We start from the raw sequence: 14,540 nt of genomic DNA, 5'->3' as shown, positions 1-14,540 counted from the left end.
TTACCTCATCCTTCACAGTATTTTTTCTTCTGAGTCAAAATAAATACTCTATTTTCTAACTAATGAATAGCAGCTATCTTACAAATTTCTCATCTTTAATAACTGGGTTAAAATAACATCTTAACACACATGTCACATCCTTCATAAAGTTTTCCTAAGTTCCTCAAGGAATGTTAGATATGCACTTTGAATTTTAATAAATATTGGTAGAACACCCTTGGTATGTTGGATTTCTTATTGGAGTTGAAACTGTGGAGTGTATAGTCAGTGCCTGTGAAAAATTAGATTCTGGTAGTTGCAGGTGTTTATAGAAAATAACCTTTTATAGCACTTTATTCATGATACTTTGATTCTGTTTCTCTCTTCGCTACTAGACATGAGGTTTGTGGTCAAAAACCACTTTATACCCAGTGCAGTTTCTGCCATTCAGTGATATTAACAAATATTTGATGGTTGAAAAACAGCCTAGAAGGTCTCAACTTTCTGAAAAATTGCCATTGTGCATCTAATATGCCTTGTCATCAAGCCCCTTTTAAATTCTCTTTCACTTTTTTTTTTTTTTTTTTTTTTTTTTTTTGCGGTACGCAGGCCTCTCACTGCCGTGGCCTCTCCCGTTGCGGAGCACAGGCTCCGGACGCGCAGGCCCAGCGGCCACGGCTCACGGGCCCAGCCGCTCCGCGGCACGCGGGATCCCCCCGGACCGGGGCACGAACCCGTGTCCCCCGCATCGGCAGGCGGACCCCCAACCACTGCGCCACCAGGGAAGCCCTCTCTTTCACTTTGAGCCCTACTGCACTCTTTATTTCATTTGATCTCCTATTTTTTTTTTTGTTTGTTTTACTAAAAGCTAAGCTGATAATCAACATGATAGTATAGGACAGAAGTGGCTACAGGCTTGTTGATTATTTGAAATTTGATTCTTATTTGGATTTCAGGATGTGGTGAACACATCATTGGAGAAAGAGGAAACAGACAAATTAGACAAGGACTGATATGAGTTTAGAAGGGCTGATAGGCGTGTGTACCTGTCCCTACACATTCTTGTACTTAAATATTAACTGCTTTGCATAGCTGCATGCTATTTGTTGGCTCGTCCACTTGTGGGAAACCGTTGACTCTATCAAAAATATATGAAAAGCTACGGAGGGAGTCTTTTCTTCTTTAACCTAAGTCTTTAATACCATCATGTGCATCTTTTGTGAACAATTATTTAAACTGATCACTCACTTATATTATAGATTGACTAAATATGTTTCACAGTTCATAAAGGACTTGCAAATGTATTATATCATCTTGTTTTCTCAAAAACTTGGTGATAGGCAGGAAAGCCAGAAATCAGTGCCCCCTTTTGCAGAGGGAGAGGTTGAGAGATACTAAGTGTTAGAAAGTTGATAATTCAGAATCAACCCAAGTCTCCTGAACCTGAGGCTCAGATGCTTTCTCCTGAGAGTAACTTTGTCAAAGTTGAGTCCTCAGGCACCAGGTGATCAGTGTTTGAAGAGAAAAAAGCCAGTGGACCGGATGATGAGAACTTAAGTCAGAGTCCGAAAGTTTTGCAGGGGCTTCATTCCTAGGCCTGAAAAATGATGAAATAGAAATAGCTCTCTTCTAGCAGATGCATTGGAGACCGTGGCTCAGGATGCCGGAATGGCTCAGGGCACTGGTGGGCTGGCCATAAACACCACGAGGTGGACCCACTGCAAACCCTTAGAAAGAACTCAAAGATGGAGCTGCAATCTCCACTCAAAATGTGTACCTTGGGAGCCTAAATATCTGGTATCCAGAGGAATACTGAGTAGCTAAGATGACCACATTCCTAGAAAAAGATTGGAAAAATTCTTATAACTCCAAGTTGATGAATCTCAGTTCCATCCATGTGAAACTGATAAAAACCAAAGTAAGGGTTAGGCTTATTGAGGAGAATACAAACCCTATCAGTGGTAAAAAGGCAAAATCGTTTCTATAATGGAATACCTTGCAAACGAATCAAAATTGAGTGGAGCTTATGTAAGTATACAGTCAAAAGAAAGGACTAATTTCCTTCCATCTTTATGTAATTTGCTTTGATCTTCAAATAAAATCTCACCTTCATATTCTCCACAGCACATACATCTTACTTTGTACATAGTAGGTGCTTAGTAAATATTTTATTTTTAATTAAAGTTTTTATTTTAAAGCTCATATTTTAAAATGAATTGTTATACATTAGAGGGGAAGTTTGTCGTAGACTTAGTGCCAAGTGCACCAATTTGTGCAGAAGAAACAGATGGAGATACAGGAAAATGGGGCTCCACTCTGGTTGAGATATGAAGAGAAGAATTTCCTAGGAGACCATTGGTGAATTGATGTGTTAAATATATTTTATGAATTATCTGATGTAAGAGAGTGTTTTTCTAGTTCAGATTCTGTCACCAACAGTCTGTGTAAACTCAGTGAAGAAATATAATTCACCTGTGCCTGAATGTCATCATTTAGAAAATCAGAGTTAGCAGTCTGTGCAGTGATCCTACACTCATCCCCACGATGACCCAGAATTTAAACGCAGCCCAGTGGAAGCTTGAATCCCATCGCGTCTCTAACATTTTATCAACTAACTACCCTTTCCTTGTTCATTTTAAAACTATTTTTAGAAGCAGCTCTCCCCCACCCTCTCCTGTCCTCTCCTGGGCTGTAAGCTCTTGTTTGGGAACAGGGATCTGAGCTTCTGAGCTGCTGGCATTTGAGTACATCTGAACATATCTCACCCCTGCTGTGACCAAAGGGGCGATGGCCTCTTGGGAACCCCCATCCTAAGCATGCACACTCCAGGAACAAAGCCACTTCTCATGGAGGGTGTGGTGGTAATTCTGAGGACTTGTTCCCTGCATTTTATGAAAAGCATAGACTGTAAGTGAAAATTGAAGAGTGATTTATGAAACAAAACAAAGACTCTCTGAAACATTGGGGGCATAAATAACTTTGATTTGGAACCCTTCAAATGACTACAACATGAAGGGAAAAGACTTTTCTTCCCACTATTCGGTCAGCGATTGACATGTAACTTGGCTTTGCCAGATCTCTAATGTTTTACAAAATAGCAACATCAGCTAAAGGGAGAAGATGCCTTTATGCTCATAAATGAGATACCTCTTGAGGCCCACAGAAAATTGAAGTGCCGAAATTCCTGTGTGAACCGGTAGGAATAAGAGTCTGTGGAATTTGGGCTCTTGTTATGGAAGCCCATGAAAGGATCCCGAGGCCAGATAAAACACGTTTCATTTTCGTATTTATTTCCATCCCTCACATTAACTCTTGGGGCCTAGAACCATGTTCTTTGCATATGGCAGATGATCAGTAGTTTTTAAAATTAAAGACTGTTTCTTCTAACTGTATGATTGTAAATGCATTTATATTTTTAATCTGAAAGATAAAGCTATCATGAGCTGTCAGGAGCTATCAGGAGCTAGTTTCTTTTGCAAGAATGAGTAGAAAAAAATGGCCTATCTCTTTGGTGTGGTCGGGTGGAGGGAGAGTTCTTGGAAAAAGTAATCTGAATTGTGGTCTTAGAGCCGTATGAGTCATTTGTTTGTACTAAACACTATCAGGAAATCGGTCTAATGTGCTACTGCTTCAGGAGAAAAGGTCCACAGTTCTTAGAATGTTGAAATCTGGTGTTTGAAAATATAAACATTTTCTTACTCTTCAAAAACATATTGAGTCTGGATACAGAATACTGTGTGTATGGGTGATTTCTCTTCTTGATTATACAACTAAATAGGTAGATGGGTAGCAGATAGGTTATTACAGTATTGAAGGGATGGGGAGGAAATGTCAGGATGAAGTAGATAGAATGTCTTCAGTGTAAGAAGTGACTAAAAAGTTAGGTCTCTTTTGCCTGGAAGAAGATGAAGGCTGAGGTGAAGATATGATCAAAGTCCACAAATTTCGTGAAAGCCGCTGCTGACATTATCAGGGACCTGTTAACCCAGTTCTAGGACATCTGAACCATAGGGCAGTCTTTGAAGTTTCAACAGGGTAGTTTTAGGAAAGATGAAAGGAACTACTTTAATACAGGGAGAAGAAAATTTATGGAAGTTTTGTGAAGTTACGGAGTGAAAATACTATATAAACATTTCCAGGGGGAGTGACAGCTCCAAATAAGGTTTATTTAGGGAAGCTTGGGGTACATTGAAAACTATTTAAGGTCATATAAAGCAACCATGTTCTTTATGACCTTCTCTTAGTTTCACTTTCTAAATCGATATATATGGAGTATGGGCTTCCCTGGTGGCACAGTGGTTGAGAGTCCGCCTGCCGATGCAGCGGACACGGGTTTGTGCCCCGGTCTGGGAGGATCCCATGTGCCGCGGAGCGGCTGGGCCCGTGAGCCATGGCCAATGAGCCTGCGCATCTGGAGCCTGTGCTCCGCAACGGGAGAGGCCCTGACAGTGAGAGGCCCGCGTACCGCAAAAAAAAAAAAAAATAATAATAATAATAAAATATATATATATATGGAGTAAAATTAGTTACTTTAAGATGTTCATAGTCATTAATGAATTTTCATATACAGAGTTATTATAAAAATCCTGACATGCACTCAGTCAGTACCCAGTTAGACAATGATTTCTAAAACCCTTCCTTCCAGAAGATATCAGTACTTTCCAACAGGGGTCAGTGGAATTTCTGTTTTTTGTAGGAGACATGCATCTTCTGACCTTCAGCTGTAACCCCTTGGACATTGACATGATCAAACCCCTCCTCCTCCTCCTCCTTGGGGAGAGGGGGCAAACAAATTCATATTTCCATTACATTTTCTCATGGTGGGGAGTGACACACAGCACTCATATTTCCACTTTATTTTCTTTCAGTATTGTAATCCAACTGCATGGAAATCATGACTTCTTAACAACCAGTTCTTTCTGCACGTGGACTTTGCATCCTGATTTAGATGATTTCTGCAGAAATACCTTTTCTTCTTCCTTGCTGTCTGTCTGAATTGAACAAGCATCACTGAGGCTCCATGCAGAGCCTGGGGCAGCTCCGCTCTCACATGCATCTAACCTGGGAAGGTCCTCAGAGTAGACTTCCTGGGTCTACAAGCCCCCAGCTCAGAAGGGCTCTGTGCTGGGTTGTGTTAACTCTCTCTTGACATTCTTAATCTTTTTTTTTTTTTTTTTTTTTTTGCGGTACGCGGGCCTCTCACTGTTGTGGCCTCTCCCGTTGCAGAGCACAGGCTCTGGACGCACAGCCTCAGCGGCCATGGCTCACGGGCCCAGCCGCTCCGCGGCATGTGGGATCTTCCTGGACCAGAGCATGAACCCATGTCCCCTGCATCGGCAGGCAGACTCTCAACCACTGCGCCACCAGGGAAGCCCCCTTAATCATTTTTGTATGTAAGGTCCCACATTTTCAAGTTGTACGGGGCCCTGCAGATTATGTAGCGGGCCCTGCAGATTATGTAGCTGGTCCTGGAGAAATGGGCATTGATTCCAGTTTTACAAATGAAGAAAGCAGTGCTCAGGACGGGAGAGCAAGTATCTCCTTAGAGGGACAGAGTTAGGGAGTGTCTGAGACAAGCATCACATTTGAGGTTCCTAACTCCAAACCATCTTCCACGGATGATCAGGCACCATCACCATTGCCCCCCCTGAGAACACAGCCGTGGCCTCAGCAGCATTGCTGTGGGAAAAGAGCCTCTGTCGGGGAGGGCAACTTTCCTAGTCAATGCAGGGAAAGCACAGCCACTTCACACTTTTTAGTTAAAGACTCACTTCCTCCTGATGACCTTGGACTGGCCTCAGCCTGATGGACAGGAGTCATGGCTGAGTGGTGGGGAGGGGGCGTGAGGGATGAATGAACAATGCTCTCATACTTTCCAATTAAGACATCCATCGAAGTCCTATGAAATGGGGCATTTTGGCATCCACTGTGAAGAAGTATTTTATGTTGAGTGATGATTTCCTCTCTGCCTGGGCCCTCTCCCTTTGTCCCCTTGCCTCGCCTCTGCCGGTGGTGAATTGGGGACCATGACCCTGCCGTGATATCACTGTTCAGGCAGCCGTGGCGCATGGCCCTGTCATCAGGAGCAGAACAATGATGCCATTTTCCTCTCAAGCTAGAAGGTCTTTTACCAAAGAAAAATAAAGTGCCTGAGGCCCCCCTGCCTTTGTTTTTTGCTGCAGTTTCTCCTTCACCCACCCGTCTCTAGTTTGTTCCTGTCCCTGCAGAGGTGTAGCCATGGGGCCACTTACAGGGATAACCTGCAGCCTGTTGATAAAATGCCAGTCACTGCCCAAGGCTGCTGTGCTCTTTGGTCTCTGGTCTTAAAAGTGAGGCATCATTTATGTACCTACGGCTTCTGTTCATGTGAATGAAAAAATGACCTTTTTCAATGATTCTTCAGCTAAAGGCAGAAGCATTGAAGCTAGATGGGAGGATGTGGGTTATCGGTGTAACTGAAAAATGTTTACAGTTAAGGGTCCTGGCAGAACACAAAAAATAAATTGTTTTGCCTAAGAAGAGGAGGAGGGGCTTGCTTTCAGACTTCCTTTGCTCAGCCATGTCATTTACGTCACGTTGCAGGCATGGCGTTAATAGCCTCATGACTTCAGCTGTTCCTGAAGTCGTCCCACTGGATTGGCTCCGTCGCTGGTACATGTTTGGGGGGAGAGGAGCAGAGAAGGAAGACACCCATCACTTCATTGGCTTGTGACATGAACTTAGTTCAGTGTTTTGCTGTCACCAGCTTGACCTTAATAGTTTTTTAACAAGGGGCCCCACACTTCCATGTTGCCCTGGGCCCTACAGATTATATAGCTGGCCATGCCCTTTAGTGCTTTTCTACCAACGCTAATGCTCACCACTGAATTCTCAAAATTCCTTTCCATGATTATAGGGGATCGCTTTGTTCTCTACTTGAAATTTGAAGATGTATGTTTATGTGCATCTGTGTGTGCATGTGTGTGCACATGTGTGTGTGTTTAAAGAGATACGTGTGAAACAGAGGAAAAAACCTTCACAGGGGTATTTTGAATTAGAGATAAAATAATAGAAAAGCTCCTGAATCAGTTTCACATCCATTTGTCAGTGTGTTTCTTCCATCTGTTCCAGTATAATTTAATATCTGTCACCTTCATCTAGGACGTGATGTTCTTGGATGACACTTCAGTTTATTTAATTAGCACATGATACAGTGGGTGACCCCTATTCTTTAGATGTGCCACATTGGAATGGGGGTCCTTTGCTAATATTATTAATATCACATCTCTGACCTCTAGTACCAGTAAGCTCACTGTTCTGGAAGTTGTAAAATTTGGTAAATTTACTTTAAAAGCATTCCTATAAAATTTTTTGAAATCTTGGATATCGAGCCATTGATAATGCAGAGTTTGTTTCAGGTGATTGCTTATTTTATCTGGCTTCTGATTATAAGGAACACTGAAGATTTGGAGCCCATGTAACAATTGAGTGGTTACATATACAGTTAGAAGATGGAGGATGGCTGGAGCGTGAATGTTGCCACAGTGTCTGTCTGAGTGCTGGCCCAATTGAGATGGACTGAAGGGGACTGGAGACTGGTTCTTCTCCTCCGTGTGTATCCAGCAGTTCTAGGGGCAGCTTTGCAACATCCCAAAACAGGGGTCAGCAGACATTTTTTTGCAAAGCATCAGCTTGTAGACAGTTTTGGCGTTGTGAGCTATGATGTCTATGTTACAACTACTCAACTCTATGGTTGCTTCGCAAAAGCAGCCCTAGGCAGTATGTAAATCGTGTTCCAATAAAAAAGTAAAGCAGGCAGAGAGGTGGAACTGGCCTACTGGCATGGCTTGTAGACCCCTGGCCCATATATACCATTTGTGTCACCCTCGGCAGACAGGCTGGCCCTATGCAGGCCAAACACAGGAATGATCATCTCTTCACTCTCCGTCCTAGTATCAGAAAAGGACCTTAAAAAGTTTCATGCAGAAAGTAAATGGATAATAAAGCTTAATTTATAGTCCTTGCTGAGGCATTTATGTCTGTGTGAGGAGGGTGGGGGTAGAGGACTTGAGAAGGAGGCGAGAAGGAAATGTGCTCTGGTTTGACTGAAGACAAATGAATGGAGCCCAATGTTTGTGATTGGCAGCTGGGGAAGGGTTTGTGAGTCCTCTCCGTGCCTTGGTCCACAGGACACAGACTGTCTATTTACCTCCCACCAAAGACACACCAATTACCTCCCCGGTGAATGGAAGGCACTCCCAGGAGGGATTCTCTGAACAGACACAAGTCCGTTAGCTGGTGTATTAAATCAGATTCAGCAGGATGCAGTGGCAAAGGCAATTTCATTCTTTTCCTGCATTGTCCCTCTACTGATGTTTTCATCCCCAGTGGGTGAGATTTCAGGCAGGTTCCAAAACTTCTCTGCTCACTTTCAGGGAAATAAATACAGGCTAATGTATTAGTGAGGGTTCTCCAGAGAAACAGAGTCAATAGTATACGTGTGTGTGTGTGTATGTACATATGTGTGTATATATATCAGTATATATATAGAGGGGAGAGGGGAGGGAGAGAGAAGATATTTATTATAGGAATTGGCTCACATAGTTATGGAGGCAATCTGTTATCTGCAAGCTGGAGAACCAGGGAAAGCACTGGTGTGATTCAGTCTGAGACCAAAGGCCCAAGAACCAGAAGCACCAATGTCTGAGAGCAGGAGAAGATGGGCGTCCCAGCTCAAGCAATGAATTTGTCCTTCCTTCACCTTTTTGTTCTATTCAGGCCCTCCATGGATTGGATGGTGCCCACTCGAATTGATGAGGGTGATCTGCTTTACTTAGTCTATTGATTCCAATGCTAATCTCTCCCAGTACCACCCTCACAGGCACACCGAGAAATCATGTTTTATCAACTATCTGGGCATCCCTTAACCCAGTCAGGTTGACACATAAAATCAATCATCACAGCCTGGATCACTGTCTCTGGCAGTGACCTCAGCCAGGGGGTGGGGAGGGGTGACTATTGAAAAGGAGACATCTGGCATTGTCAACGATCGTGGGCTCTGCCCCACCAATACCTAGAATTAGAGTTTCCCTCAAATAGAGTGAGGAGGTTCAGATACCACATGGCCAGAGCAGAAAGGAAACCAAATGTCTCTTACATCCTTGTCCCTGGATTTTTTTCTGTACTTGTGTAAGTTTGTTCACAGGGCAGAGGCCTAAAAATGGGATATCTGGGTCAAAATCTGATGATATTTCCCAGATTTCTGTTGCAAAAGTTTATCATCTTATCAACAGTGCATGAAAGTTCTGATTTCTCCACACCCTCCAAATACTGGATATTTTCAGTTATTCAAGTGAACTGCTTTCACAGGAAGCATTAAATCTCGAGAAATTCCTTGTTGGAATAGTCTAAACTTGTGCTTTTTGTGACTTTATATACTTAACATAGGTGGTTTCTCTTAAAACAATAAGCAATAATATTTTCAAAGAGAAGTGCAACTGTTACGATGTTTAATCATTTTATTTTAAATCTCCCGGGAGATTCTAAATGTATTCTATAGTATTGCATATGCATTAATAGATATTAAAATATATCATTATGTATGTATGTGTGTGTAACACTGAAATATGTATATATGTATATGTTTATATATACATAAAGAATAGCAAACTAAGATTATTTTTTCCCATGGTGAGATCACTTTCCAGTTACTATGAAAAATGTGTTAATACATTATATGGCTGATATACTCCAACAAAGAGAAATGTACCCAGCAAGATACTGATGCCAACCAAGCTCTTCCTCATTGAAATGTTTCCTGTGGAGTTTTATGGGTACCTCTCTCAAGACATCGCATTGTATGTGAGAGCTACATTTACTAAAGGTGTGGGTGTTAAAAACGGTATTCAAAATAATAATGACAGAAGTCCATGATATAAAAGTGTGAGAAAGCCTGGGTTTAGCACAATTAAACAGATTTCATTTCTGCAGGGAGTCTATGTGCCTTAATATGCTAAAGCTAGTTTGATCTCCAACCGGAGGAAATAATTGGGAGCTTTTCACTGTTGATGAAATTGATAGTTCTATCATGAGACTGTATCTATTTGGGGACTGTATATTAAAATTCGTAGTGTTAGAATATTTTGAATACAAGTGTCATCCTGGCCATGTACTGTTGAACAATGGTCCCCAACCTTTTTGGCACCGGGGACCGGTTTTGTGGAAGACAGTTTTTCCACAGACTGGGGGTGGGGAGTGGGATGATGGTTCAGGCAGTAACGTGAGCAATGGGGAGCGATGGGGAGCAGCAGACGAAGCTTCACTTGCTCGTTCGCCACTCACCTCCTGCTGTATGGCCTGGTTCCTAACAGGCCATGGACCAGTACTGGTCTGCGGCCTGGGGGTTGGGGACCCTTGCTGTTGAGGACAGGACTGTATTGCTTTCCTGTGCACAGATACCCTAAATCAGGGGTGTTCAGTATTAACTGCAAAGTTTCCAGCTTGATGTAAACACTTCATAACGCTGGACTGACTGGTTATGCAAATGGATTAATTAGCTCCGTTTCATTGGAATCTAGACAACTGACATTCTTCCACAACTTCAAGTCTTCACTTGTTCTGATGGCGGTGACTTCTAGAACCAACTTCACATTTACATATTTATTAGTAATTTTAAAATTCCCTTTGATTGAGCAGTTATTATTTAAATCTAATTCTAGCATCTTACAGTTCAGTTCAGTTTTCTAATATTTTGAAATATTATTATTTCTCAAGGACGTAAACAGCTTTCCAGTCACTCCTCTGTGGGGTTTTGGATGGAGAGAATGGAGATCAGTTATCGATGTTATTTATATTTTCTGCTTGCCTGCATCATTGGGTGGTGTCTTCACATTTTCTCTATGCTTGCTATGTTGGGAACACACTTACCATCATGGTCACCTACCAAACACTGACCTTTCGATTCTAAGCTTTTCACCAGTGCAGTGTGTGTCGTTGGTACTCTGTAAACTCCTCTGTTCTCTAACATCTTATTTATCAGTTACTGGACACCTCCAGCCTCAGATGGGCATCTAGCACATGGCAACATTTCAGGTAATGCTTGTTGGACAAATAATTGGATGGTTGTGTTGGTGAAAGTTCTGCTTACCAGAGCTAGATGTTTTTTGTTGGGTGTTTCTAAAAATGCAGTTCTACGGTTCAACTGAGTATAGCTGGAAATGAGTTTTCTGCTTTAGTATTTCTCAAACTTGGGTTATATACATATGCATTTAAAGAAAAATAAGAGTTCTCATGGACTCACAGTGTTTATTTAAACAGCTTATAGTATGATGAAAGTATATACAATCTCTAATCTAGGTATAAATACTTTATGCTTATAAATTCAATAAAACAAGAACACATAAATTTATACATAAATATAAGATTTAAAACCAATAAAATTCAAATCAACATAACTTAATATGGAAAATTAGCTTTTCTGTTAAGAAACTGCCATTCCAGATGTAAGTATGATATACCTATGGTACAGTCTTGATTTAAGTGTGACCACCATAACTGCTGTATATGCCTCACATCTCTCACTGCTTTTCTGTATTCAAAGTTCTCCAACCTCTTAGCCCCTTAGTCCTTATAACATTGTCAGATCACTTTGATTTCACTTGGTAGAAACACTTAGACATTAAGTATACCTCTGCAGTTGAACCATTATACCACAAGAATGGAATTATTACCCCATTTGATTGTAAAGACAAGCAAAATGTATGCTCAAAAACCCAGAAGCCATAAACAGTCATGAGGTGGTTTGAGATGACAAAAACTAAATGGCCCTTGCTATGTATGAAGGTGGTTGCTAACTGGCAAATAAAATACTATTTTGAGTAACTTCAACACAATAATTTAACTGTACAATGCCAGTAGTGCTTTGGACAAAATGAATAGAAAGAAGTCTTGAACTCTTCAGTAATCATAGTATCAGTGATAATATTCATATTTTTTAAACTTTTATATATTCTTAGGTAAAATCAATAATTATGTTAATGTCTTTAGAAACCAGAATCTTAGCACAAAGAAAAAAGTTGATACAGATTAAAAAATTAAACAAAAACTTTATAAGTTTAAATTAAACATATCACTGTGTACTTTTTTATTATTTTTATTGAAGTGTAGTTGATTTAAAATAGTATATCAGTTTTGGGTATACAGCATAGTGATTCAGTATTTTTATAGAGTATACTTTATTAAAACTTATTTCAAAATAATGGCTATAGTTTCTTGTGCTGTACAATAAACATATCCTTGTTGTTCATCTATTCTATACTTAGTAGTTTGCTTCTCTTAATCCCATACCCCTGTCTTGCCCCTACCCCCTTCACTCTCACCACTGGTAACCACTAGTTTGTTCTCTATATCTGAGAGTCTGTTTCTGTCTTGCAATATACATTTGTTTGTTTTTAAATAGTGCTGCTATGAACATTGGGGTACATGTATCTTTTCAAATTATGTTTCATTTTCTGTGGATGTATACTCAGGAGTGTAATTGCAGGATCATATGGTAGTTCTATTTTCAGCTTTTTGAACAACCTCCATCCTGTTTTCCGTAGTGGCTACACCAGCGTGCACTCCCACCAACAGGGTCCAAGGGTTCTCTTTTCTCCACATCTTCGACTACATTTGTCATTTGTAGACTTTTTAATGATAGCCATTCTGACAGGTGTGATGTGATAGCTCATTGTTATTTTGATTTGTATTTCTCGAATAATTAGTGATGTTGAGCATCTTTTCATGTGCCTGTTAGCCATCTGTATGCCTTCATTAGAAAAATGTCTCTTCAGGTCTTCTGCCCATGTTTTGTTTAGGTTTTTTTTTTCATATTGAGTTGTATGAGTTATTTACATATTTTGGATATTAACCACTTGTTGGCCATATTGTTTGCAAATATTTTCTCCCATTCAGTAGGTTGTCTTTTCATTTTCTCGATAGTTTCCTTTTCTGTGCAAAAGCTTTCAAGTTTAATTAGGTCCCATTTGTTTATTTTTGCTTTTATTTCTTTTGTCTTAAAAGAAGGCCAAAAAATATTGCTATGATTTATGTCAAAGAATCTTCTGCCTATGTTCTCTTCTAGGAATTTTATGGTATCTGGTTTTACATTTGGGTCTTTAATCCATTTTGGTTTTTTTTTTTTTTAATATGGTGTGAGGAAATGTCCTAATCTCAGAGTCTTTTCTCCATTGTACATTCTTATCTCCTTCATTGTAGATTAATTGACTATAGGTGCATGGGTTTATTTCTGGGTTCTCTATTCTGTTCCATCGATCAATGTATCTGTTTTTGTGCCAACATCATGCTGTTTTGATTACTGTAACTTTGTAGTATAGTCCAAAGTCAGGGAGAGTGATACCTCCAGCTTTGTTCTTTTTTCTCAAGATTGCTTTGGCAATTCAGGGTCTTTTGTGGCTCCATATAAATTTTAGGATTATTTGTTCCAGTTCTGTGAAAAATGTCATGGGTGTTTTGATAGGGATTGCGTTAAATCTGTAGATTGCTTTGGGTAGTATGGCTATCTTAACAATAGTAATTGTTCCAATCCAAGAGCACAGGATGTCTTTCCATCTCTTTGTATCATCTAGAGTTTCCTTCATTATTAATGTTTTATAGTTTTTTTTTGTTTTTTTTTTTTTTCTGTTTTTTTGCCAGTACCATATTGTCTTTTTTTTTTTTTTTTTTTTTTTTAACATCTTTATTGGGGTATAATTGCTTTACAATGGTGTGTTAGTTTCTGCTTTATAACAAAGTGAATCAGTCATACATAAACATATGTTCCCATATGTCTTCCCTGTTGCGTCTCCCTCCCTCCCACCCTCCCCATCCCACCCCTCCAGGCTGTCACAAAGCACCGAGCCAATATCCCTGTGCCATGCGGCTGCTTCCCACTAGCTATCTACCTTACTGCGTTTGTTAGTGTGTATATGCCCATAACTCTCTCTCGCCCTGTCACAGCTCACCCTTCCCCCTCCCCATAACCTCAAGTCCGTTCTCTAGGAGGTCTGCATCTTTATTCCTGCTTTACCCCTAGGTTCTTCATGACATTTTTTTCTTAAATTCCATATATATGTGTTAGCATACGGTATTTGTCTTTTTCTTTCTGACTTACTTCACTCTGTATGTTTATAGTTTTTATAGTGTATGTTTTTCAGCTCCTTGGTTAAGTTTATTCCAAGGTTTTTTTTTTTTTTGATGTGATTTTAAATGGGATTTTTTCTTTCTCTTTATGATAGTTCAACTTTAGTGTACAGAAGGGCAACATATTTCTATATATTAATCTTGTATCCTGCAACTTTGCTGAATTCACTTATTAATTTTAATAGTTTTTTGGTGATGATTTAGGGTTTTCTATATATAGTATTGTGTCATCTGCAGATAGTGACAGTTTTACTTACCTTCCAATTTGGATGCCTTTTATTTACTTATTTTTCTCTTCTGATTGCTGTGGCTAGGACTTCCAATACTATGTTAAATAGAAGTGGTGAGAATGGGCATCCTTATATTGTTCCTGAATTTAGAGGAAAGGCTTTCAGCTTTTCACC

The sequence above is a fragment of the Grampus griseus genome (genome assembly GCF_964374135.1).
Source record: "Grampus griseus genome assembly, chromosome: 2".
Classification (NCBI taxonomy): Eukaryota; Metazoa; Chordata; class Mammalia; order Artiodactyla; family Delphinidae; genus Grampus; species Grampus griseus.
The sequence above is the reverse complement of the archived record's forward strand: the minus strand, read 5'-3'. Positions refer to the sequence as shown.